We start from the raw sequence: 26,797 nt of genomic DNA, 5'->3' as shown, positions 1-26,797 counted from the left end.
AAAAAGCAAATTGCAAAACCAAGGACTTGGGTGTTAGGTGACCACTGAATCCTAAATCATGACTACACTTGTGTAGATACTATTGTACTAACCCTACAAAGTAATATCTTCTTTTCATCAAGATTCTAGGCTCTTTCACTGCACAATTGGTACTTAAGCAAAGACCATAATTGAAGACAAGATTGCTATCCTCTCTATAGATTAGGTGAGATGTGATGATTTTTAACAGTGGACTTCACAATAGGTCAGTGGTACCCCAGAAATGACTAGATTCAGCAATCTCAAATTCTACTCTATCTCCAGAAAGGAATATGCTTTGTCAGGCACTAAATTGTGCTTTTTCTGCTGTAAATGTCCACCCCTCTTTCTGACAAGTTGTCCCTACTATAGTCTGTACACCATAGCCCTTTAGGGAAGTGTTATTTTTCACTCCAAAGCACTAAATGCCATTTTGTGCTGTACAAGCCTAATTCCAGTGTCCTGACTTCCAGATTTAGCTCTGTTTGGAGCTATTTCTAAAAGAAGTACACTCACAACTGTTCTGTTAATCACAACACACCTTTGATAGGAAGGAAATATCACTGCCTAACTGTCTAGTGAAACTGCAGTGACTACTAAACTATGTTCAAGGTAGTAATGCAATTATGATACAATACTACAACCCATAGTAACCAATTGTTAATTTAACAGCACAAATATTTTACTAAACCCAAATTCAGTGTGGTGACTCATCCCTGTGTCCTGTATAACAGCTTAAGACAAGCTAAAAATCTAGACATTGCTTACAAGACTTTTTCCCCATTTAATGTGAAATTTCTTCACCTATGTACTTTCTTCACCTATGTACTTTTTTTCCTCATGAACTGCTTTAAGAAACAGAGAAATGCAATCAGTTATTTCCTCAGTGATACACATCTTATGGAGTGTGATCTTCTGCAAAAATGACAACTTCAAAGCTAAGAGATGCAGAAAATAAGAATGTTGAATTATTCCTTTGTTCTCATGGCAATCAGCAGAAAATAAGTTTCAGGGAATACATAAGTAAACTTCAAAACTTCTAATGTATGTCATTTTAAGGTCATCCTGAGGCATATAATTCTTCTCCTTTAAAATGTTAATGTTTGCATAAGAACAACAAGCTCTGTGCCTTGGCATAGAAACCAACGGGCTTGGAGACAGGCTAAATCCCTAATTTTAAAATATCACTGAATTTCTGATACTGATTGGCCCATTTCCCTACAGCAAATCCCTGGATCCAAATATAACCCTGAAAGCCCTACACCGGTTTCAATTAAATGCACATGGGAAACCCTAATTACTGCACCCATGCTTTGGCATGTAACTAAAGGAAGGACTGATTCCCAAATGTAACTTATAAGATACATATTTGTCATTTTAAGTATCACATGCACTTTCACAGGGTAAATATTTTTCCTATGTCAGGACCAAATAACAGGGAGGCATGCTGAGAAGATAGTGTGGGAAAATTTTTCTCTTCCTGTTAGTCAAAGGCTATCTGTGAAAACATTCCATAGCAAACCCAGCAGGCAGCCCCAGAGCACCTGATTCTTTGCTCTTCCATCATGCTCTCAGGCAGAAATAGCGGTTTTTGATTGAGGTGCATCCTCTCAACTGCACTACAGGTCCAAAACATGGGTAGCACCACCAGCTAAGTACTTATAATGGAGGTGGTGCCCATGAAAATTCCAGCTACTTTAACTGTGGGAGCTCTTAAGGTTGGCTGCTCATGGGCCCTAGTTCTGAGGAAGAGCTAGAGATATTTCATGAAAGTACAATCTGTTGTGTGTAACCACAACTCATTATTTAAATGTTTTCAGAACTCCTGATAATGAAGTGATGTAATTGATGACACCTTAAGTGATCCAGGTACACAGTGCAGGAAGCAACTGAAACGGTGAGGACAAACATTAGCAAAACCTACCCCAAATGTCCAGAAATTATTTTCACACTTCACACATTAAAATGCTGTATTTTAAATACAGCATTTCCCTTTAGTCTGCATTTGCAGTCCACAGAAATACAGATTTTAGTGAGCATCATAAGAAGAAAGCATACAAATAAATCAATGTCTTCAGCTCTCTTTCTGTCATTTCAAGAATAAAGGTTTGACTTGCAGAAATACAGTATTCACGGCAGTGTGAAGGAGTTAAACACAAAGATCAAAGTCTTGCCTGTAGTCAGTGGAATGTAAATTAGAATTCAAAAAAGGCAAAGCATTGTGATTCCAGAACATGAACTAGTTGTCAACTGTTGTGGTTACTGATTCTTTCCAAATACCTACTTACATCTGTCTCTCAAGCTTACCAGTGCAGAATTTTCTCCTTTGAGTAGACCTATAACTTTGTGTGTCTGAGAAATTTGATTTTTGTTTAGCTCCTAGATTGGAAATGCTTTCTAGAGCCAAAGAAAGTAAAAAACAATTGTAATCTGCTGTAGTAAAAAAGAAATGAATAGCTTTCTATCTCAGAGTATACTTCACTGAAATTTTTAGCTAGTATTTATGACTTAACCAGGATTGTTACGTCTTCTATAATAAGTGAAACAATAAACTTATTAAAACTGCTAAATTGCTAATGCATGAAGTTATTTCTCCTTTGAGAATCATGGTATTAATTGTAAAGCATCCAGAGATGACCAAAGAATTCTTCCGCATTTTGAAAGACACTTACCTTGCTGAGTCTTCTATCTGCATGTATTCATCTGCTTGAAGTTGAACGTGCATAATTGTTTACAAAACTGGCCCACAGATTTTCCTAAACACATCTCTGTTTTCCAAAGATACTGGAGTGTCATAGAGGAATATAAAACATTGAGTATACCGTCTTACAATAGTGCACATGTTAAAATACTCCCTTTGTGTTCAGAGCTTTAAATTATAATGAACAGCAAGTTTTAGAAATGATGGAGTACTAAAAGCTTCCTTGAACACTATAGATCTTAGAAAATTGCTTGAAAATTAGGTCTGCAGAAAGCAAAGAGTTTCACTAGTAGCTTTCAAGTGCAGTTTTTAAATGTAATGTTTGTCACCTCTGACTTGTGTGTACAATGTCTACAAGATCATTTTCACACTAAAAATCACAGACAACCGCCTTTCATATTTATTCATATTTAAGAACTCATGCCAACTCACAGTAAAGTCAATTGTAAGCTTCTGGATATAGTAGGAATAGCATTAGTCCCTATCAGTTCTGCCACTGTTGTCACAAAAACACTGGCTTGGCTGTTTTCTTATTTTTGAAGCAAAATATGCCCTTGGCCTTTGTTGTTCTGGGTTGCACGTTGATGTGTAGACGTGATAGTAAACACACAACTGGTCTCATTTGAGATCAAACACGATGCATGAGAAGCTAAAAGAAAGAATTTCTAATTAGTGAACATAGTTTGTCCTGCAGTAGCAAGGTCACGGCCTTCTAATTTTTCAGATAGGAAAAAAAAAAATCTATTTAAGAGGTGTATTCAATCAGAATAGGCAGTAGAAGAGATGTTTTCACAGCCATCATGAAGCTACTAATACTGCTTTACCTAGAGCACGAGGCAAAGAAAACAGCTCTGAGGAAGAGATCAGCCACTTTCCTAATTGTTCTCTTCCATTATATCTGCAGGGCTGGAACAGAAGGCACCTTTCTTTTCAGTTTAATAGTTACAGATGTTTTCTGCTACAAAACACAATTAAAAAAAAAAAAAAAAAAAAGAAGTTCAGGTACAAATTCAGGTGGAGATAAATTACATGCATTTTGACCATAAGGGCTCTTCTGCTACTTTCCCCACAAAACTGCGCAACTCTGGGCAAGGTTCTCAAGTCTTTTTCCCAACTCGGAAAATTACAATAATTATTCCTTTAATCAAGAGAGATGATTTCATCAGAGGACTTAGATTTTCATGAGATAAGGATCGTATGAATAACAAGTACCAAACAATATGCTTGTGATCCAAACAAATGATTTTCTAATGATAGAGAGCCTGAACGCTGCACAGTGTGAAACAAAGGGTAAGCTTCCTTAAGTTATTCAATGTAGAGAATATACAACTGTCCACAGTTCTTGATCTCACAACCTGTACAATTGCATTATCTCCATTTATGTTAACATCAGTGCATACTTACATAAGCCTTAAACACTGAAGCTCTGCTGCATTTCTCAGATAGCAGTCTTTCTCATTGCAAACTTATGTTATGATGAAAATCTGCTGTTATTATGTGAGAAAAAAATAAAAAAGTAAGGAGATAAAGACAGAAAAAGGAACAAGGAAGAAAAAAGAAAACAAGAAAACAGAGAACATAAAGAGGAAAAAATCCTTAAGAAAGAAGAAAAACAATGAAAAATTTCCAGAGAATTGGATGGTTCATTTACTCTGATACTTGCTTTTTCTCCACCACAGAATGTAGGAAACTGTATCAGCATTTAGTTTGTAGTTCAAGGTGTGGCAGTTTATGCTTCAGTGCTAGGAGCCTTCGTGTTTCAGTCCTCAGGCAAAATGTACAAGCAACAGCTTGAGTGTCTTGCTTTAGAGGCTAGTGCTCCAAATCGGAGTGTCAGCAAAAGATGTAGCAGCACACAGGTATGTGGAAATGACAGCTTCACAACAGATGTGAAGTGCCTGTCATCCATGAAGACTGAAGTCTGAACCCTAAAGTGGTAGGAAAGAACTTCAGAGGATCTGGGCTGCATTGCTTTCACAGAGGTAACAGGTTTGTCTCAGATTTAATTCATTATGAAGCAAAACTAAGATCAAATGTAACTGTTAAACATCCTTGTTGCAGCACGTCAACTTCTGCAATGACAGATAAACTACCCAGACATCATAAAACTCGCATGAAGTGTGGGAGCTGTCCCACATTGAAGGCCCTTTAAAGTGCTATTTCCCACCCAAATGATATACAGCACCCACTATGCATTTACTATTCTCAAAATCTTTAAAATGGCATATCAACCATGAACACCTGTTTTGTTGGGTGGTTTTTGTTTTTTGTTTTTTGTTTTGTTTGTTTGTTTTTCCCCACTATGTTAAGGAACCTCATCATTTTCAAAAATCTTACCAAGATGGAGACTGGAATAAAAAGTGCATCTCTGCTTTGCCTAAGTGGTTCAGCAAGCTGTCACAGACTTTCCTTTGTTTTTATTGAAGCTCAGCTTCAAGGCAGAAACAATTTTAAAATAAATAATTATGAGGGTTTAGCAGGGGCCAGAAAATAGAGCATCTCCAATTTATAGAGTTGCATTTTTGTGCTCTGAATAGGAGCTCTAAACGAGCACCAAAAACAGCACTGTTGTTTCAGACACGTAAAGGCATGGAGACTGGACAGTAAACTGAGATAAAACCCTAAAAATAAACCAAAAGCAAGGTCTTGTCCTGGAAAGTTCACATGTACTCAGAGAACTACCTCAAACAGATTTTGAATTATTATTATCCTGAAAAGAAATGCTCCTTTGACTGGAAAGTTAAATTTATCATTAACTGGGTTCTTTATCAAAGAAATCCCACGACAAGGAATAGGTTCCATCTCTGCATGTATATGCACGGAAAGATGACACTCTATAAGCAGTTCTCTCTTTTTATAGGGATATATGAAATTTCACAAGGAAAAGGCTAAGAGAACTTCTTTATAGTCAGAGCAAAGGGAAGGAGTGATAGGCATGAGTTCCCAGAAGATAAAACGAGAGATGTAAGTTTGAGGACAAAGAAAGGTAGTACCCCCTTCACGAAGAACTTTGTGCCAAGACAAAAAATACATATCTTTAAACCTCTTGGTATTTTGGAACACCTGGAAATATCATGAATCTTATAGAGTTTGTACTCTCAGGATGTTAAAAATGGAGAGAAAAGACAGTATACTGCATTGTTTTTTACAGTCTTCCTTTGCATGAAGTCACAAACCTTGGATATTTCTGTTTACAGCTTAGGTGATGCTGAAAATTCAAAACATGGTTTAAATATTTGCACCTGGCAGTTTCTAATGAGACAAAGGTACCAACTTTTCTAGTACCCTGAGATAATAAAGGAATGAAGTTCCCACGGTATCTCCAAGTCTATGTGTAGCATATTTATGTTGTAAACCTTTGTTCTGAGCTTTCAACTCTGTTTATAACTAGCAGCTAAATCCCACATTGTCTATTATATATCAAACTAACAAAAGGAGCACATTGAAAAGTAATTTAGCTTCTTTGTTGAAAGCACGGTTACCTAATTTAAGTTTAGCCTTAAAGTTCTGAATTAATTTATTAATATTTGACTAATGAATATGAGTGTTGTCCGTGGTTGTAGAGTAATAGTAAGGAAAGAAACCAGTGAGAATACGGTATTAAAACAGTAGCATAAAAAATTCTTTCTTGCATATTTATTCCAATGTTAAATAGACCAGACATTTACAATACACTATGTTGCAGCAACTGCAATAAAAACTAACTGCATTTTTTTTAAAACATCAAGCCTGTAAGGTGTTTTTTCTGCTCTCGGTTTCTTATCTCATTTTTTTCCCTGTTTCAATATGTTGCTAACTAAAATGTGTCCACCGCATGGGTGATGATGGATGTTCTTTTCTAGTTTTTACTACATATTAATCGTAATCCTGTATTCATCCAGTAAACCTTGCTCTTTGCTGCTTCAAATCCTATTTCAAAAGATACTTTTACTATTTAGTTCCCTTCTATCATTTAAATATATTTTTGCTTAGAAATTACAATTGCTTAGAAGTGTAACTTATTTCCAAAGAGAAACTGGAAGGAAGGTATGAAACCTCATTTCCTACACTATATCAATTAACAGTCAAAAAACAAATTTCACTTCCTAGTGCCAGTCTCTATTCTTCTGAGGGAATAATATGTACTTTGTCATGATGCCTCCCATTCTCTCAAGCCTAGTATACTTGTACATTTCAAATTCTGACTAAACTGTGACTCCATTAGTTCTAAAATTTACCACTGGTGTGGCCAGTGACTTTTTCCACATTACTTGACTATAATGCTCCATCTCTCATGATCCGGAGAACGTGACTTGCAGAGTAAGTGCAGAACTCATTTAAGCTGATGCTAATTTTCAGATCAACTGTAGATTTTCAGTGTCAAGTGATAGATGTATTCTCTGTCTCATGAACCTATTAAAATGTTTTGCAAGCTATACCTAACTCACACTGAAAGATTCATCTCCTCCACGGTATTTCATTTTCACCACACAATCAAATGTTTTTGTCCGAGAAAGGAACTACCGAATGACATTTCAGCAATCAGGAAGGATACCATTCAGTTAGTGACACTGATACTTGGTCAACACGTGAAAATTCCTATGGAGCCTTTGCTTTAACTAAAATATTGTTATTTAACTTTCTGTCTGATGAGTTTATCCTTGGACAGAATGCTTAGCTGTGAAATTGTGCCAAAGTAATCTTGCATTCTGCTGGAGTTACTGCTTTTTCTCTATCACCGTTGCTAGGTGTATTATTTGTTTAACTTTCCAAAAGGCCCAAATTAAGATCAGGGACATACACAAATACACAGCAAAAGATTATTATTTGGCTTGAAGAGCTTGCCCTCTGAATGGCAAAGACGGAAAAATGTGAAAAAAAGTGTTACTATGCCTCTTTTAAAAGTGAGGCAATGAGATATGCCAGTGATCACAAAAGAAAAGCTGCACTTGGCCCAAGAAGTGAATCTGTCTCTCTTCAACAGAGCTGCACAAGTTTCCCTCACTAGACGTTCATTCAATCTAAAATTAATTGTGATCATTCCTGTCATGATTTTTTGACATTTTTGAGAAAAAAATAATTGGCACCACACTGTCCAAAAGCCTTGCTAAGTTTCTTAAGCCCCAAAACTATAATTCCCTTCATACCATTCTTCCCCATATGGAAATTTTAAAATCCTACCCTTCCACATGCTTTATGAATTCTGTGAACTAATGGCTATTTTCACCAAAATTTGAACAGTGTTTTCATTAACTGAGCATTTTTCTCAACAAGAGGGCAATGGTTTTGCACTCACAACTTGTCTGTGCAAATGTAAAACTATGAAGACAATTTAGGCAAAAAGAAAAAAAATGTTAAATTAAAAGTAGTATTGATGTATGCTTTCTCTAAAGACATGGAAATTTTGCTGTTTTTAGCAGTTCTATTTAAAATGACTACAATGAGTATTTTAGGCTCAAGAGTGCCTGCAGCCAAGACTACAGAGCCACACTGCTTTTAGCAGATACCCCTCCCTACCAACAAGACGACTACTGGGTATATCATCCTCTGTTTACAAAATGTATAATAATTGTGAGGAAATGCAAAATCACAATTTTTCCAAGTAACAAACTGGAAATCTTGCTGAGGTTTTCTGCCAGTGCCTTTTACTATGCTCTCTCATGTGTGAAGGGTTTCTGCATTTGCTGAAGAGAGAAATCCCCTCTCCTTGAACAGCTTTTGTCAGTTTCCATCTGTATCAAGCACCAAGTGAAATACAAGGTTAAAATGAAATTAAACATGTTTACCTCAAACAGCATTAGAAAGGCAATTTCCTCTACAGAGTATTCTTGTTTAATATACCATAAAAAAAAAAACTGTTCCTGGGATCTCAAAAACTGCACTATTGCTGATTAAAAGTGGAGAGTTCAGCAGCAACCACTGTGTGTGGCACCACGGGAACCATCTTTTACTGCACCCTCTGGAATCTGTGACATTCTATAACTAAACTACACTAAAACCATCAGCAGGATCCCCACAAAACATCGTTTCTCCAGAAGACTGACTTATTTTCAGTCTGAATATCTTAGAAAGGGGCTAAGGAAGAGGTTCACTTCATTAGCGTATGTTTGTTTCAATTTCCATTTGTGGGGGAAAAAAAAGATTTTAACACAATTGCCTTACGGTAAGAATTTTTTACTCACACTGGAACAGTAGGATGACTTGCATGGAATATTCCCTGTAACTCTATAATACAAATAACTGTCTAAGGGCTAGATTACACAGTGTTTGATAAAATCTTTGGAACTGCCTCCAGCCTCTTCCATGATAATGCACACACCCTGCTTTCTATATTACAGCCCACACAATTAAAGCTCTATTCCTGAGCAGCTGCATGGCTGACCTATTTTCTATATGGACTTATCTGAAACAATCAATGAGCATAGCCATGCATAAAGTGCAAGTCACAGGCAAACAGTCCCAAGAGACAACTTCAGGCTGCCCTGTGCCCCACAGCCACATGCCCAAAAGCAGAGAAAAAATATCTGGCACTCAAGCAGGGAGAGCACAGTATTCTCTACACAGTGAGAGGTCCAGTCAAAGGGGGGATGGTGAAAGAAGTGCCCTCTCAGAAAAAATATGTAAGGTTACTGCTTGCTTATCAGTTAGGTTCAGCATGTTGCCTGTGGGAAAACAGCCTACTGGTGCTGATTTGCATTTGTCTGAATACTTCTACTAGCAAGGCACCATTCTCTTGGAACAGCTACTTCTGGAATGAATATGCAAGAAGAGAATCAACCCACGGATTAGCTTTAAGAAACACAAAGAAACTAATTAAAAGAGTTAGAGCAATGAAATCAAGAATAATGTCTGTAAATCACGAATCATGAAATCAAAAGTAATGATAATGCTGCCAGATTCAAGAAGCAGGGAGAGTTCCTAAAAGTAGCCTTGATACTCTGAGGTATGAAGGGGGCATTTCAATAAAACAAGAGTGCTAGACTACTCTGCACTTAAACATGAAATCTGTAATCTTAGCAGAGGCATTGATTCCATTTAACCAAACTACCATATCGTAAGAAATATAAATGAAAAATAAGTGTGAGTATCCCAAAAAACTATACTCTCATAAAGTGAAGTTATCTCAAAGATTGAAAGCCTGTGGAAGCGCTACACCTCAAATTTATTTGGGGTCTGCAGCAGTGAAGAGAACTCCTTATAGTGAAGTAAAATTAATTTCTAGAGAACATCTTTGCTCCAAATTAGGTAATGAAGCAGCAGAACAACTGACAGCAATGGAATCTACCCTCCTCAACAAATGAATAAATAAAGACAACTTAATAAAGAAATAAAATAAGAGTAGAAGTCAGATTGCTCTGAACTCCAAATCTACAAAAATAAATAAAGAATACATTATGAACTATAGGGCATAAATGAACTAAATTGACTAGGAAACACTATTTCTGATTGAGCAGTGGCATCATCTGACTAGGACAACCTAAGAATTGGAAAAACAAGATGCTACCAAATGAATAGCGATTGATATTTTGTTACAAGTTAAAAGATTTTTTTAAAGATATTAACAGGGTCTTTTCAATTCATTCATAGATCAATAAGCAGAAAGGTAATAAAAAACCTGCTATCTCTAGCAAATTTTCCCATCTTCATTAGGAAAAAAACCAAAGCCTACAATAAAAAAATGACTGACCAAACAAAAAAGAAACAACAGTTGTTTAAACCCTAGCTTTATCCCACTTATGCATGTGCATAAATCCTACTGGCATTTTTAAATGGAACACATACTAATACTCTGTCCTGAATAGTGTTTCTTTCTTGTACAAAGACTTATACCTGAACACTGATAAGATAAACTTGATTCTCTACCAACTGGTACAACTAGTCATAGAAGACTCACTGATGGTATATATACAGCTCAGGTGCTCAAAACTTGATGAAAGTAATGTTCAAAATATTGTCAAACGTGAGATTTGACTCAATTTAAACTTCAAGTGCTAAAAAACTTTACTGAAATGCTAGGCATCTAAATAAATGCAGCAAATTTTAATAAACACATGAAGACGTTAAAAAAGGAAATAGCACAGAGTGCACAAGGCAGCAAAGAAACTCTAATGCAGGCTCTGAATAGCTTAATTCCCTGTTACTAATAAAATAGACAAAGTAAAACAATGATTTCTAGATATCATTATTAGGAAAAAAAAAAAAGTTCTTGAAGTATATCCTGTAGTTTCTGATAACTATTTTAAAACCTTTTGAAAAAACTATACAAAAGTTTTCTTTACCAAATAAGTTTATACAAAAAAATGCAAATCTGGTTGTAAATAGAGTAGGTAGAAAAAGTGGCCAAGTACCTTGTAAGACATATTTCCTTGCTTATAACTTAGAATATTACATCCAGTTACTGCAGTGCTTGATATTCTTTTATATTTTTTTTATTATTTTTAACATAATTTACAACATATTTTGGTGTAAAAGAGCATTTCAAATAAAAGGAAAAATAGCTTCATTTTCTACAGAATCTACCTTGAGTTCTTGAACTGCTTCCTTCTTGAATGGTGTCTGTCTGAAATTCTAAACATCATCTTCATAGTGGCTGTGACATAACCTTTTATTATACAACACAGCCAGGTTTTGATCATTACTGATATTCTGAGCATTTTTTGATAAACTCCTATTTATGTTTTGATTTCTCTAGGGGATCTGTTCTAAAACAGAGAATCATAGAGTGGTTACAGACATATTTTTAAATAAACGTTCACCAGAATAAGACAAATACACATGACTTTAGTACTAGCTTCTATGGACACAGCATGAATACCAGCCTTGACTTCTCATTTTTCTTTTCATTTCATAGTTGTCTATCTACTGGACACTCAGACAGGAAACTGAACCAATGGGACAAGGGATGGTGAACAATTTTGTTGATTATGGCAAAAAAAGAGGATTAAAAATAACACTAAAGAACTAAATTCAGTTTCTCCTGCAGTGTTTGCCTCATAATCTTGCAATGCCATGAGTCATAAGAGCTGTAAGCTACATAATTCCACAAAACAAACAAAAACAAAAGATCTCAAGATATGGTTTCCTTTCTCTTTTCTTACTTTTCCTGGATAATTTGGATCAGCATGATATCAGCAATTGCTTTTCTCTTCTGAAAATATGCAGTGTGAAATCTTTTATATCACTATTATATCACGCTCCCTTAAAATTGCCTAGTTCATTTAAGGTTCTTGCTATTGGCAAAGCAAAAGAGTACTCATCAGAGCTATGAGTGTACATTCAGATGTAGTGATAGAGCAACACAATCCAAGCAAGAAACTTCACAGTGAAGAGAACATCCCATGCATGCATTTGTAACATATTTTCACATGTTCCCTGGTTGCTTCAATTGCCTAATTTTTTTTATTAACTATGTAAAACAGTCTGCTACTGGAATCTCTTTCTAGTATGGGCTGTCACCACCTTTTCTCCTAATACTAGAAAGGAGTAGACTTATTTATGTGATTTCAAGTATACATTACTTTGCTCCTACTTTCTGCAATTTGGAAACAAGTTATCTTATCCTTCACTATGGGAAAAGGGAGTGGCTTCATTGGGAATTTTGCCTTAGGAAAATCTAAAAGATTATGCCATTTCCAAATAAGTAATACACTGTCTTCTACTAACAGCAAAATAATTGAACACTTGTACTTGTTTTGTTACAATTTACACTAATGAATAATTGCTCCATTACAACTGTTGACTGAGACTTTACAACGGAAAATCTGAGTGAACAAAAATGTCTTTTTCCCTACTAATATTTCAGCAATGAAAAGTTTCACCACATCTCCTTAGACCAACTTGTACGTAGCACATTGTAATACATACTCCAGTGGAAGTGAATGAGCTCAATATAGCATTCCAAACCAGTTCATTTCACACCAATACAGCAATATCCATATCACATCTTCACACAGGACTTTTTTTTTCCTGTCCACTCATCTTTTGTACATAATTAAGCCACCTTGCTATGTACATAGCAGAAGCAACTAGCTCTGAAAAATAAACCCATTGTGGGAGTAGCATTGGATGAAGCACAAGAAAGTAGAAATGGTAAAGCTATTCCTTTACATTTGACAGAAAATCTTCTCAAGCATCGCAAATGTTAATAGATGATTTTATAAAGGGACTACTGGCCCTGGGCTAGTCATGTTCACTAAGCCTGAACCACAGAAACAGCTAGCTCTAGCCACTCCCAACAGCAATCACAAGCCTCAAAAAAGTAGGAAAATGAGTTAAGCTATGGAAATCGACTGCTAAAAGTGAACTGCCAATCCTGAGGAATACAATAAAAAGAAAGCACTGAAATAAATGCAAAAGCTAAGTTATTGTTAGGGTTTAAATACATGATTAAACATCAGGCTTGTGTCAAATTCATGAAGTGCAACAACGTGAATCGCGCTGCAAATGAGATAAGAGAGCTTGCTTAATTGTGAAGCAGTACAGCCAGTCCGAATGGCTGCAATTAGCTCGACGGGCACTGTCAGCTAGCGAATTCTTAGAAACCTGCACAATGCACAAAGGCCCCCGGTGGCTCGAGCCCCGCGCCGCCTCTCCGATGGCTCCCAGGAACGAACCGCACCATATTGCGCTCCAGCTCACGTTTGGCTGAGGGGCTCTGGCTGAGGGGCTCTGGCTGGGGGGCTCCCCGCGCCCTCCGCTGCCGGAGATCGGGTCCCACCGCCCTCCCGAGCCCTCTGGCCCAGCTGTTCCCGGCCCGCGTTCCGCCGCGCCCCGTCCCAGCGCTGTCCAGGGTCCCCGTCGCGCCCCGCACCGCGCCCTGGCGCCGCCGAGCCGCTGCTAACTCACCATGGCGCGAGGGCTGCCCGCGGCCGCGCGGCCCCGTGGAGGGCTCTGGGCACGGCTCCGCTGCGCTCCCCGGCGCCGCCAAGATGTATTTGGGGAGCGGGCGCAGCACGGCGCGAGGCCGGCCCGGGCGGGGGGGGTGGAGGCCCTGCGGGAGGGGCCTCCCCGAGGGCCCAATCAGGGCGGCCCGGGCGGCCCCGAGCCGCGTCGGGGGCGGTGGCGGTCCGAGGGGACGCGTGCGGCCCCAGCGCCACGAGCCTCTTCCCTTCGCGGCGACGCGGCACTGCGCGGCCCCGCACGCGGGGCTGGGCGAGAAGAGAAATGTCCGTCTGCGCAGAGCTCCTGGCCGCGGGTTGTACCGGAGTAGGAGGTGGAGGGAAGCTGCGACTATTGGAGATCTTTTCCACCCGAGTGTCTTTCAGAACACTCTCCGGTGTGACAGTCGGGTGCTACCATCTTCGTTTTGTTCGCAGTTTGCTGGCAGAGCTTAGAATTACTTGTTGCTGACAATAGTCTGTATCTGTATGTATACAAAATACACATTTTCACTATAGCTTTGATGTGTGACCATTGTAACCAACAGTTAAGCGACAAGGAAGGGAAACAGTACCTTTCCCAATAATATTAGGCGGAGAAAAGAATAATTAAAATGTTTTCTGAATAGTGGCATGCCAAGTCAAGCTTGATTTAGAACATGAATTTATCATATACTTTTTACAGAGCTACCCAGGTCTGGAATCATACTCTTAACTATTGTCAGCAATGAAGCACAGCTTCACCATTTTGAAATCACCAATGGAGCCCTAGAAACCCTGGTTGGAAATGTTAATCATGTTGGGCTGGGACAGTTCTCATTGACCAGCCTTCCAGCAGGACTATTGCTCTACAAAGTCACATGGGTGCAAACAGAAGATTTCACAAAGAAAAACAGCCATGGTGTGCTGAAGGATGGGTTTTTGGGAGCTCCATACCCACAGAAAACCAAAGGGAATCATCTCTTGTACCTTAACAGACTCGTGTTGAAGACAGAGCTGAAATCAACTAAAACAAAGCTGGCATATCTCTTGGTTTTGAGCATATCACCTGTACATGAGAGAGGTACCAAATCTCAAGGTGTGGATGACTTTTTGCCTTCTTAGCTATCAGAACTGAAAAATAGTTTCATAACTATGTCTGCTTCACACTGTTCTTCCCTCCCTGTTGTGTTGACAGAGGACAGACCTGACGGCTGCAATGAAGCAACTGATGAATTCCTTCAACAACCAGTTAGTCAGTCAGCAGAAAAAAATATGCCAAAGCCCACTTTCTTGCTATTTTTGCAGTTATCAACAAGCAACATGAAGTTTAGTTGAATGCTTACTACACTGGGAAATACTGTACCTGATAAAATTACTGAGTTAATAAATAGTGCATTGATAGTGTTTCTTGCCTCTAGAAACAAAAGATAGTCTCACGGCAAGGTAAGGTCATGCCAGTGTTTGCTCTCATTTGCAAATGTCCTTCTGCTCAGTGTCAGCTTCCTGATCCTGGGAAACCAGCTTTTGTTGTAAGCAGCTGATACAAATGATTTCCATTACCACGTTCTAGTACCAAAAAGGATTAAGAGATTCAGTGCAATGCAATGCAAATTTAAAGATGACGATCACTGCAGCATAAACCTGCTGTGCCTGGTGTAAAAAAGGTGGGTTTGGATGTGAGATAACTACCTGTAGGTCTTCTAGTGCTCTTGAAATGCTGCTGTTCATCCTTGTTGCACCACTCCCTGTGTGTACACCAGTAATGACTTGCAAACTTGCATTACATGAGACAAAGAAAAGACTGATGAATTAGATCTTTGCAGTGAGGATTTGGAAGAAGAAAAATGTATTTCAAATTACATTAATTGAAATACTAATCTAGGACAGTATCTTTTTTTCCTTAGTCATTGAAAATTTAGTACTTTAAACAAAAGTAGATTTGATAAATTTATTTTGTAAGATCTTAGGAATACAAAAAGAAAGAAAGAAAGAAAGAAAGAAAGAAAGAAAGAAAGAAAGAAAGAAAGAAAGAAAGAAAGAAAGAAAGAAAGAAAGAAAGAAAGAAAGAAAGAAAGAAAGAAAGAAAGAAGAAAGGAAAAGGAAAAGGAAAAGGAAAAGGAAAAGGAAAAGGAAAAGGAAAAGGAAAAGGAAAAGGAAAAGGAAAAGGAAAAGGAAAAGGAAAAGGAAAAGGAAAAGGAAAAGGAAAAGGAAAAGGAAAAGGAAAAGGAAAAGGAAAAGGAAAAGGAAAAGGAAAAGGAAAAGGAAAAGGAAAAGGAAAAGGAAAAGGAAAAGGAAAAGGAAAGGAAAGGAAAGGAAAGGAAAGGAAAGGAAAGGAAAGGAAAGGAAAGGAAAGGAAAGGAAAGGAAAGGAAAGGAAAGGAAAGGAAAGGAAAGGAAAGGAAAGGAAAGGAAAGGAAAGAAAAGAAAAAGAAAAAGAAAAAGAAAAAGAAAAAGAAAAAGAAAAAGAAAAAGAAAAAGAAAAAGAAAAAGAAAAAGAAAAAGAACTTTCCATAAAGAAACTTTTCTGTTATACTTCAAAATGGCTGCATTTTCTTCAGTTCCTTTTTTTAAATTAAAGGTCACTTTCTGAACATTAAAATGTAAACATTAGCTGTAGTGGTGCTAGAATGTAAGTAGAATTAAATAGATGGGCATCATCATTCAGAGCATAATTAACACTCCCAAACTGCCATTTACTGATATCTGCCGTATTAAAACAAAGTTCTTAAAATTACATCTTTGAAGAAGCATCTCCCAAATTTATCATCTACTCCATGGCAACTGAAATTTCTGATACCAACTGAGAGAAAATACAAAAAGCTGAAGCCTAGAGCTGTGAAGATGAACAACTATGGCTTAGCCTGGCTGGCTTCAGATAATAGCACTGTAGGACTGAACACTGTGGGTGCTGGCAGACCACAGAACTGCAAACTAAGGCTGGAAGGCACTTCTGCCATGGATCCAGTTCTTCAGATCTGTTTAACCAGTGCTGAGCAGAGAGGAAGCACTGCCTCCCTTCAGCTGTTGGGACTGCTCTTATGCGGTCCATGCAAAATTTGTTGCAGCCCAAATGATACTGAAGCTGTCCCCTTCAGTTAGTAATCGATTATTTATCTGACAATAATATTAATATGGATACAGTACAGTGCACATTTTGGTTTTCAGCTTTTGAATCCAAGCTGGTCGACCGGATTTTTCATTGGCTCCCTGGCTCAGTTCACCTCTATTTTGTGGATTACTAAACCTAGGAGTAATACAGCCACACTCGTGTCTTCACTGAAGGCACAAGATAACTCAATTGCTCCTTAAGTGTAACGTTTTCCTTTGTAACTTTTTTTTTTTAATCACATTTCTAGTTTGTGATTGTAATTTAAACTCCACATATGGTACATATTTAAATGGTACATATTTAGTATTGCCATACAATGACAAATACTAGAGACTGATGAGAGGAGCACAGTTGCTCTCCATTCCAGTGCAAGGGAGGTGCACATAACACAGAAAAGTGACAGTCACTTGATCCATGGCACTTGTAGTCTAATTACGCTTTGCAGAACAGGAATGATCCTTGGAGATGAATGAGCACATGAAAACCTTAAAAAAAATAAAAAACATATCATACAATATATCTTTTGAAGAACCTTCTAAAATCACTATAAGTGCCAAAAGGTGTGCTGTAAACCGGACAGTTAATTTAATTTTGCACTATCTAAAATACATCCAAACTTAAATTAAATATGGGTTTGGGCTCTAACTTCCACCTGGTTAGTATTTTTGTATTGCTTCACTTGTTCTTGCTATAGAGAATTGAAAACTGTGGAAAACATACTACTCATGGTGCACCTGAAGGGATCTTCTGGACTTTTTATTGAAATTATATCAAATTCAGAAGAGTTTTCAATGTTTTATCCATGCCTCATTCAATTTATCCTTTTCTGGACATTGTTAAATCATCTCAGATATTACTTATCCTTAAAGATCATAAATACCGTTCTCAGGAATGTTGGTTTTGCTATTTGGACATACACTGAATTTCAGAAGGGCACCAGTATTAAAATGTTTTTTTCTTCTCACTTTTCCACTGAAAGAAACCTATTTATTTTGTCCTTTTCTGAGAGTACATGTCATATTCTTACTTTTACACAGCTTTGGTCAGTGAGATCTGAGTACCAGGAGTAAAGTATACATTTTCACCAAAGAATGTTGATTTGCAAAGAAAATTTCAAGTCTGTCTTGAAAAAAGGTTTTGTTTCACTGAATAAATGAAAACACAGGTGGTTCCACATTTCTTCTTAGACTATGTATACATGCATGCAAACTGTCCTGGGTCACACAGTTTCCAAGGATTAAAAATATTTTTGTTGCTATTGCTGGTTTTCTTGGTGAGCTACTCTTTACTGAAGGACTGTCCAGATTTACTAGGTGGCCTGTGACAATATGTCTGTAGGTTGTACAGAAATACAATTCTATGAACTTCACCATTTACCGTGAAGAGTCAAAGAAATACTATGAAGGCTCTAACTGCAGTGACAGATAAGTAGGATTCTCAGACTTCTTCACTGGAAATTACAGGTAGTCAGACTTCCTGGGGAAATATCTTCCTGCAGAAACATCTTCCTTCCAGTCAGATTTGCTTTCTTGCACAGAATTCTTAAGTCAGAAGATGGATGGTTTGTACTGATCAAGTATTAGTACCTGTTTTTAGGCAGAGCAGGAATGACACTTGGCCAGAGGATAAGTTCCTTTTACTTCTGAAGTCACATTTAGAAAGCTCTCAACTTATAATACAAGTTCCAGCTTGGCAAACTCTTTGTATCCTCCTCTAATTTAAATTGTTAGGGAATCCTTCCTGTCCCAAGTGACTTGTTATGAAATCTTTGTCATGTCTTGTACTAAACATCAGCAATGCCTATGCTGTGTAATCCAAATTCATTTTTCACCTCCTAGTTCCAGGTGTATGCCCCGGTGACACCCTGACTTTCTCTTGGATGAGCTCTGCAAATGCATTTTTTTCTATTGTGCTTTGATTTCCATGAGAAGGGAGCTTAGGCAGGCAGGCAGGCAGGCAGGAAGGGAGCTGCAGAGTGATCCCACAGAGAGCACAGAACTCAAGGAACTAGGGTTGCAGAGATCAAATGCCATAAAGTACATTTATGCTGCAGTAAATTTTAGCTTGTTTCACATAAGAGAATCGATTCTTGTATGTACAGGAATTCAAGTGTAGCAAATGCTTTGGTACATGTTTAGATGACGGTCAACATATAAATATTATATCTATCTAACGTATTTCTTACAGCTAGGAATGTATCTGTATGTTAAATTTTGGTGGAAAACTGTGGGACAAAGAAAGTCACTACCTTGTAAATGGGTGAACAAACTAGGTAGCTACTTGCACCTACTTGCACGGGTATAAAAGGTTGTGAGCACCTACAATAAAGGTCTTCGTTCTGCATCAGCAACAGAGTCTGTGACTCTCCTGCCACAGAAAACTTGTGCTGAAACAATGCAGTTTCAGCGAAGACTGTGTTCTTCACTATTTGACAGCCTTTTGCTGATTCAGTAAGTCAGCTATTATGCAAAACCAGTATTTATTTCTAAACTGCTCATTTTTGAAAAACATTTGCTGTATGGAGTGCTGTATGCATACAGTCTCTGAAAGTCAGTTTCATTCAGCTGTTAAACTGATGTAAGAAAAAAAAACCTTTGCAGAAGCTGGCAGTCACATCTGAGGTACTCATTTTATCTGCTGTCTTAACATTACTGAAAATTAGATCAAGTATTATTCTTGTGCACAATGGTAGTTCTTATTCTGTATTTTCGTCTCTGATCTTCTAAATTACATAAAGCTGCATGATTACATCATTATAAAAATTACTTCTTCACTCTTTGCCAAGCAGAGTTTGTTTGAATTGTGCCAGGTACAATGGGTTCCACTCATTTTTCATACGTTTGGATGCTATGATATTACAAATATATATATGCTATGATCCAACTGAAAGTTGGTGTATAGGAATATACACACAACATATCAGTTCTGTAAAGATAAATTCACTTGTTAAAACATTCACTAGCAAAATCTTGAAGTTTCTCTTGTGCATGGTTTTGAAAACATCTGCATCCACTCCTGATTATGTAGCAAACTGTGATGAGGAGTTAGAGGAACCTTATTCCAGAAATCAGTTTTGCAAACTGATTATCTATAGATAAAGTTTTATCTTACTGTAATTACATATAATGACAAAACTCCTACTGATCCACTGCCAACAAGGTAGGGTTTCCTGTTTTCTGTGCCTACTCCTCAATTCCCTAATTATTTTACTTTGAATCCTCTTTGATTCACATGGAGTTAGAATGAATGGGTTACTTACAGAGCAAAGGTAATATCATCAACAGAATCCAGCTTTCAAGAGTTGTTTCGGAATGCTGGAAATGTTTGAATAGGCTTGTTGCATTGCAAGGAACTTTTGGGAGTTGACTAATTTATCAGTAAAGCTCCCACCCTCCAGTTGAACTGTGTAGTTTAATTTTAGAGTACCTAACAGAGAGCTAACAAAGAAACTGCCTCCCTCTAATGCAGCAGCAGAGCAGTTCCTAGGAAATGACGATGACAGAAGTATATTCTAATATTCTTTCTGGAGCCCAGAGCATTATGCAGCTGAGCACTGAAAGAGGGCTTCAGACAAGCACATAATAATTACATCAAGACTAACTACAGATAAAAGTGTGTAATCATCTGAATTTGACACATGAAGTACATTGAGCTTTGATTTTCTACAAAACAAAATATTTTTGTCAAATGTGATTCTTACCTTCGTACTGAAGTTTCCTAAAATCTTTCTTAATATGTCCCACATCTCTACAGAAACATTCCTTTTTATGTTAGGCATGAAAATTTGTCATTTTCCTTTCGACTCACAGTTGTATTCATCAAAAGAATTAGGTCTTTGCAGTGCACATTTTCCTATAATGATCATGAGACTCCTTTTGTTCTAGAGACCTTTCTAATGGAATAAGCCTATGAGTAGATTCTTTGTGTTGCACAAAGCAACACTTATGTCTCATTTTTGAATAGCTAATTATGATAAGACAACAAAGAAATCTGAAATTGACAATATAATGACTAGCATCAGAATAAGGAAGAGAGAAAAAAGCAAGTTCTGAAAAGCCAGAAGTACATGGCAACAGATACAAATATAGGTAAGAATTAAAAAAAAGTGGATAGTTTCAAGAAAGCAGTGTCATTTGATACCTTTTGCCTGTGAGTTTCAAATCTCAGAAACATGAGCTGTTCCACGAAGATTTCCACTAAGTTGCATCAAATATCACAGCACTTGCTGCCACTTGCTGCAAGGTGATCAGTAGCAAAAATATGTCTTTGCCATGCCTTAACATTCACTCTCCAAAATGCTGCTCACAAAGGCAATAGTGAGAAGCTCCAGTAAGAAGAAAATAAAGGACAGAATCTGAAAAAAAAAAGAAAGAAAGAAAACAAAACACATTCTAATGTATCCATTGATAATCAGCCATAATGAGTGCTCTACTGACCTACAGGTTACGTTACCTTAACTACACTGTCTATAATTATATGAGACTTACAGAGGTGACTACTGATCAATATGTATCAATATGCAGGCAGGATATATTTCTCTGTCTCATTTTCATTAAAATCAGACAATAATTCTAAGTTCTTTGAGTGATCTTGGATTCTGATGACAGAATATTTCATCATTTGCAGAGGCTAAACAGTTCTGCAGTGTGATTGTTTTCAAAATACACAGCATAGATTTGAGATCTGCAGTGCAGGCACTACTCTAAGACAAGGCGTAAAGCACTGAGAAGGTGGCATGCCAGTTTTTCAAAGATAGGAGAGATTTCATAACCTATTTTCTTCTTCATTCCTTTTCTTATCTTGATGGGTTCAAGACTTTCTTCAGGGAAAAAAACTTTTTCAGAAATTTCAACAGTTTAAAATAGGAATGTGAAGAGTGAATGGTAGAAATAATTGGTCAACTTTATGTAATTTTGCAAGGAAAGATTAGGCCATAGTGTATCAGTGCGCTGGAATGAGGTAACCCATAAAGATAATATTCTTCACACAGTGAAAATATCTCTGTAATGCCCAGACAGAGAAAACAAAGTAGTAGAGTATGACAATATAAGAAAAATTTATTGATATTAGAAAGAAAAGTAAGGTAAATAAGGTTGAAACATAGCTGAGTTTAAACTACATATATACTTCACTTCAGCAAGCACGCAGTTCCAAAGCGCATATATGGGCCTACAAAGATAAATGCCTTAGTGCTACCAGTAGCATAATCCTGCACCAGTTCTTGTAAAAGTACCACAGCTAGTTTAACCCAAATCCAATTTTAAAAACCCTTCACTTTAAAAACTATTTTTAAACTGAAAATATGGAAGATGCGAAGACTTCTGTTGAGTATTTTGTAAGACTTTGTTCTGTTTACAATGGGTTTAGGTGTCTGAGAAGGCAGATGAGGCTGGAAAGTTGGCTGATCTGACTACTAAAAAAATGAGCTCGCTGTAGCTATCATAGGCAGCATCACTGTGGGCTAAGTTATTTACAAAACTGTTTACGTTTTCAGCTAGGAAGGCACTATATAGGTACCATTACAGTTTAATTGCATCAAATTTAGATGGCATCTTGTCTTGTCTTGTAAATACCTTCTTAACCTCACAAGTTATGACAGATACAAAACAAACAGAAAAAAGCAAGGGCCAAAGAAGAAAGTATTAAAGAAATTGAATTTTTGACCCTGGTTTGTCCTAATCTCCATAGGTCTGACTTTTTATTCAGAAAAATTGTTAATAGATCTTTCCAGCACATATCCAAATAAAATACAATGTTTCAGAACCAGGAAGAAAAGATTTGGAAAAATCTTTACATGCTCTGTTTTCTAAGAAAAATCCTTAGTTTAGTACGCTTCACTGGGAAGAAGTCACTGCAGAAGTTCTGGAGGTGATGGCTCAAAGTTCTGAATGGTTGCAGATAGTAATTGCAGCTTGACCCTGGAAATGATTTCTTTTTTCTTTTTTTTTTTTTTTTTTTCATTTTTAAAGAAGAAATTTAGCATCACATGTCATGAAATCACAGATTCATTTTACTTATATGTACAAATGCAGATGTATAGAATGACTTAAAAATGAAAAGATTCTGCACTTTCTAAAATTATTATCTAGGCTGGTGAGGAGAGATACAGGTATGCAGTCTGCAATAAGCTGAATGAGAATCTTTCCATATGGGAGGCCATCAGACTTCCAAATCTATATTTTTTCACTTTTTCTAGTATCCCCTTAGCTACAGGCAAGTAATTCCTTGATGAGGATAAATTTTTACATTACAGAGCGGTGATAACTTACAGAATACAAAGCACTGTAACTTCCAGAAAGTCAACATACAGAGTTTAATGGATGCTTTAAACTATACTGAATATTAGATGTCCTATTACAAAGCTGTAGGAGCCATGGATCAGTTAAGTGTCAGAACTGCCATATCTGAATGATTCTTTGCTGTTGGTCTATGATGAATTTGAGCACAAAGAAATTGTCTTTGTTTATATGCAGAATGGCCATGTCTTACTGTATCAGATCTGAGCTTTTTTCAGTTAATTCTATTGGAAAATAGACTGGATCTTCTTTTGTTGCAGTTTGTGACTGTTGCTCCTTATCCTGTTGCTGGGCACCACTAAAAATAGCCTGGCCCCATTCACTTGACTCCTGTACATTACATAGTCATGAGAGTTGATAAGATCCCCCCTTCTCCAGGCTGAAGAGTCACAGGTCTCTCAGCCTATCCTCATAAGGGAGATGCTCCAGGCTTCATCTTTGTGGCCCACCGCTGGACTCTCTCTAAAAGTTCCCCGTATTTCCTGAACTGGGGAGCCCAGAACTAGCCACAGTACTCCTGATGTGGCCTCCCAAATGCTGAGTAGAGGGGGAGGATCACATCGTTTGCCCTGCTGACCATGTTAATTTTAGTTCACTCCAGAATACCACTGGCCTTCATGGCCACCAGGGCACACTGCTGGCTCATGGCCTACCTGCTGTCCACCAGGATACCTGGGTTCTTCCCTGCAGAGCTCATCTCCAGCAGGTCAACCCCTAACCTGTACTCCTCCCCAGGTGTAGGACACGACACTAGCCCTTGTGAAACCTCATCAGGTTCCTCTTTTCTCAACTCTCTGGTCTGTCCAGATACTGTATGGCAGCACAGCCTTCTGGTGTGTCGGCTACTCCTCCCAGCTTTGTATCACCAGCAAACTTGCTGAGGGTGCACTCTATGCCTTCATTCAGGTCCCTGATAAAGAAAATTATTATTTCCCTGGGAAGAAAAATGTATTCATTCTTAATTATCCTATTACTCATTGACTTAATTACTGTATTACTCCTAGAAGAAGTTAGCACTTGAGACACTAGAGTGAAAATGTTAATATCTCTATCTCTTGTTAGTGAACTAGACTGGATGGAGCAACATTTATTGTTCAAGTCAAAATATTATTTTTTTTTAACAGCGTCTTTTTGGAAAAGGCTAATTGGTAAAACAAAAATAACCAAACCCCCACATTTCTACTGAACTTTCAGTTTCCATTAAACTGCTGTTTGCATTATGAACATGGGTTGTTTACCCAGGGAATTTTGTCAACGTTAAGAGTGACAGCTCAGTATAGGATCCCATATTCAGCAGGAGCATACAAGGATATTTTTGTCCATCACTATAGAGATTCTGTGCCTACAGAGTGTGGAAGGATTGCTATCAATAACAGCTTCCTTGGTGATGCACAGGTATGCATCAATGCACAAAAGATAGTCTATTTTGTTTTCTATATTCTTGCTATACCTGAGGAATATCAGTATCAAAAGTATTAGGCAGATGAGGTCAGCATCCACAGAACTCGCAAGTCTTTCTGGTCACATGCAGCTTTCATGCCTCTTGTCTAAAAAATCTCTCACCCGAATCTTGGATTGATGCTTTAGTTCATTAACTTTGGTTGTGGTTCAGTGAAAAAATTTTCCCATGCTCTCTAGGAATAAATTATGCAGTTGAGATTGGATTATTTTTCCTAGTTAAAAGGAAATAAATCCAGCAGAAAAGTACATTTAAAAAAATGTAATTATCCTCTTCTGTGGGAAATATATGACTTTTGGAGATAGAAAATTTAATATACTAATTAAATTGAAGTATTGATGGAGCCTATTTGAAAGCTTAATATGCAATTTCTATTGAAAAAGAGATAAAGGCTTTTAGTCATAAGCAAAAAAAAACACTTTTTTTCTTTAGCATCTAGGGTGGCAGTTCTTTTGTGCCTGTCATATCCACATCTGTGTTTAAGAGAGTACAGCACAAAATATTCAGCTTAGCACAGTGAAGAAGTTTTTTCATGAATATTAACAAACGACACATCAAGATGAACCCAGCACACGGGGGGGAACCCTATGTAACTTTAATTGATATCTCTTGACTGTCAAATTATTTTATGACTTTGGGCCCTGCTAGTTACTAATATTACTGGCTCTATTCACAAGTATGGTATTTAATGTGATATTTGAAGAGCTTGCTGGTAAAGGAATTCAGCACAAGACTATCACCAAACAAGAGTTCTATTAAGTCCAAATTTTGGCCCTTTCTTGAAGAGCTTCTAATGAAAGTGTAAAGAACGAATTATAACCATCACACACATTATTATCTGTGTGTTACTTCTAACGAACACTAAGTTTTATAGAATTTAACTGATTTCCTAAGGAGTGAGGCACGTTCTATATTTTTGTAACTAATATATATCTTTTAACTCATATGATCTTTGTTATCAGTGGTATATCAGTATAAGTTTTGATCAAAGTTAAAGTGACACAGATTTACTAGAAGTAACAGAAGTAGAAATTAGACAGAAAATGGAGAGTGAGGAGGGAAAAGAAGAAACAATTCCAATATCGTTAGTTCTGTTCTTCAGTCTTTTCTAATGATCCTGTAAAATACCACCAGCAGAAAATTTGCGTACAAAATTACACATAAAGAAGAAATCGAAATCAGGCATAGATGCAAAAGCTAGAGGGAAATTTTCATATATTTTTTTTAACTTTCTGGTTTAGTTATACATATAGGTTGACATCTTTTGAAATGGTTTTGAGAAACACCCACTGAAATTCTTGTTCATTGAAAGAAAATTCAGCTCTAACCTCCTGAACAGAGAACACACGGGCATGATTTTAAAATATGATTAGGGAAATACACTCAGTGGTGTCATAAAAGCTTAGGAAATGCAGTTGTGCACCTGGGGCAAATTCTATCTTTTTTACAAAGCAGCAGAACATTTTGACCATGATGACTGATCTTCTGTCCTGCCCTGCCATGTCTTGGACCTCCCAAGGCTTCCTCTTAGATGAAGGAAAGTTGCCACATGTTTGCTAATGGCCTTTCATATGGATGAACCCGACCATACTTGATGAGTTTTGCATGCTGCGTTTTCAACATTTTTCTTCCCATTGCAGCTGCTTCAGATTCATATAGTAACAGTAATTTTCTCTGTAGCAGATCAGCTTTAGGAAAGTGTTTGTGTCCAGGTGTCCAGGTATCTTGTAGTGTAACTTGGCTGCTAGAAAAAAAAGAAGTAATATCATTAAGTCAGCTGGATTTCTACAAACCACTAGCAACCACAGTGGTTCCTGTGCTGTTGTTTGTGAAATTCTGATCCATGAAACATTTTGTGGTCTGCCCATAAGAGGCTTAGTGCAGAAATATTTGATTGCATTCAATGGGAAGTCTACCATTGATCTGAAAGAAGATATTTCTTACTGTGGTGGTTAGAGAAATGTTTGCTGAAGATTATGCCAGAAGCAATCGTACATGGCCTTGCACCACAATATGGCATACTGTATATCAAGTTTCAAGTGAAACAGTTATTTCCATACTGTTTCCGTATTCTGATAGGTGATTCATCATGTCCCAGTCTGATATGCATAGACATGGAGCAAAGTTTACATTTCTTTCATGGATGAGAATAAACTTACGAACTGTAGTACCCATAATAAATGAGCTGTTTTTCTGTTTAAAGGAATATTTCACAACATTGAATGTAGTTTTCTTTACACAAGGGTTTGACAGGCACTGACTAAAGCTATTGAATTTTCCTTTTCCTGGATGATAGCAGAACAATGAATTTATTTGCAATCTGTAAGGAAATATTTTTACTTTTGCAGCCTCTAATGTCTATATGATAAACCACTGA

General features: G+C 37.3%; 1 protein-coding gene across 2 annotated transcripts in view; it reads right to left on the bottom strand.

Annotated features, from left to right (window-relative positions):
• The window catches only part of GUCY1A3 (guanylate cyclase 1 soluble subunit alpha), a 34,575-nt gene extending 20,961 nt beyond the window's left edge, over window positions 1-13,614 (bottom strand). Inside the window, exon 1 of one of the 2 annotated variants that reach the window (XM_046941148.1) lies at window positions 13,317-13,614. The gene's annotated coding sequence lies outside the window, so the exon portion shown is untranslated. The remainder of the gene's footprint in view (window positions 1-13,316) is intronic. The other variant, XM_420375.8, reaches the window with a different exon arrangement.
• Between the last annotated feature and the right edge of the window lie 13,183 nt (window positions 13,615-26,797).

Source organism: Gallus gallus, chromosome 4 (assembly GCF_016699485.2).
Source record: "Gallus gallus isolate bGalGal1 chromosome 4, bGalGal1.mat.broiler.GRCg7b, whole genome shotgun sequence".
Classification (NCBI taxonomy): domain Eukaryota; kingdom Metazoa; phylum Chordata; class Aves; order Galliformes; family Phasianidae; genus Gallus; species Gallus gallus.
Note: the sequence above shows the minus strand (reverse complement) of the source record. Positions and strands in the feature narration are given on the sequence as shown.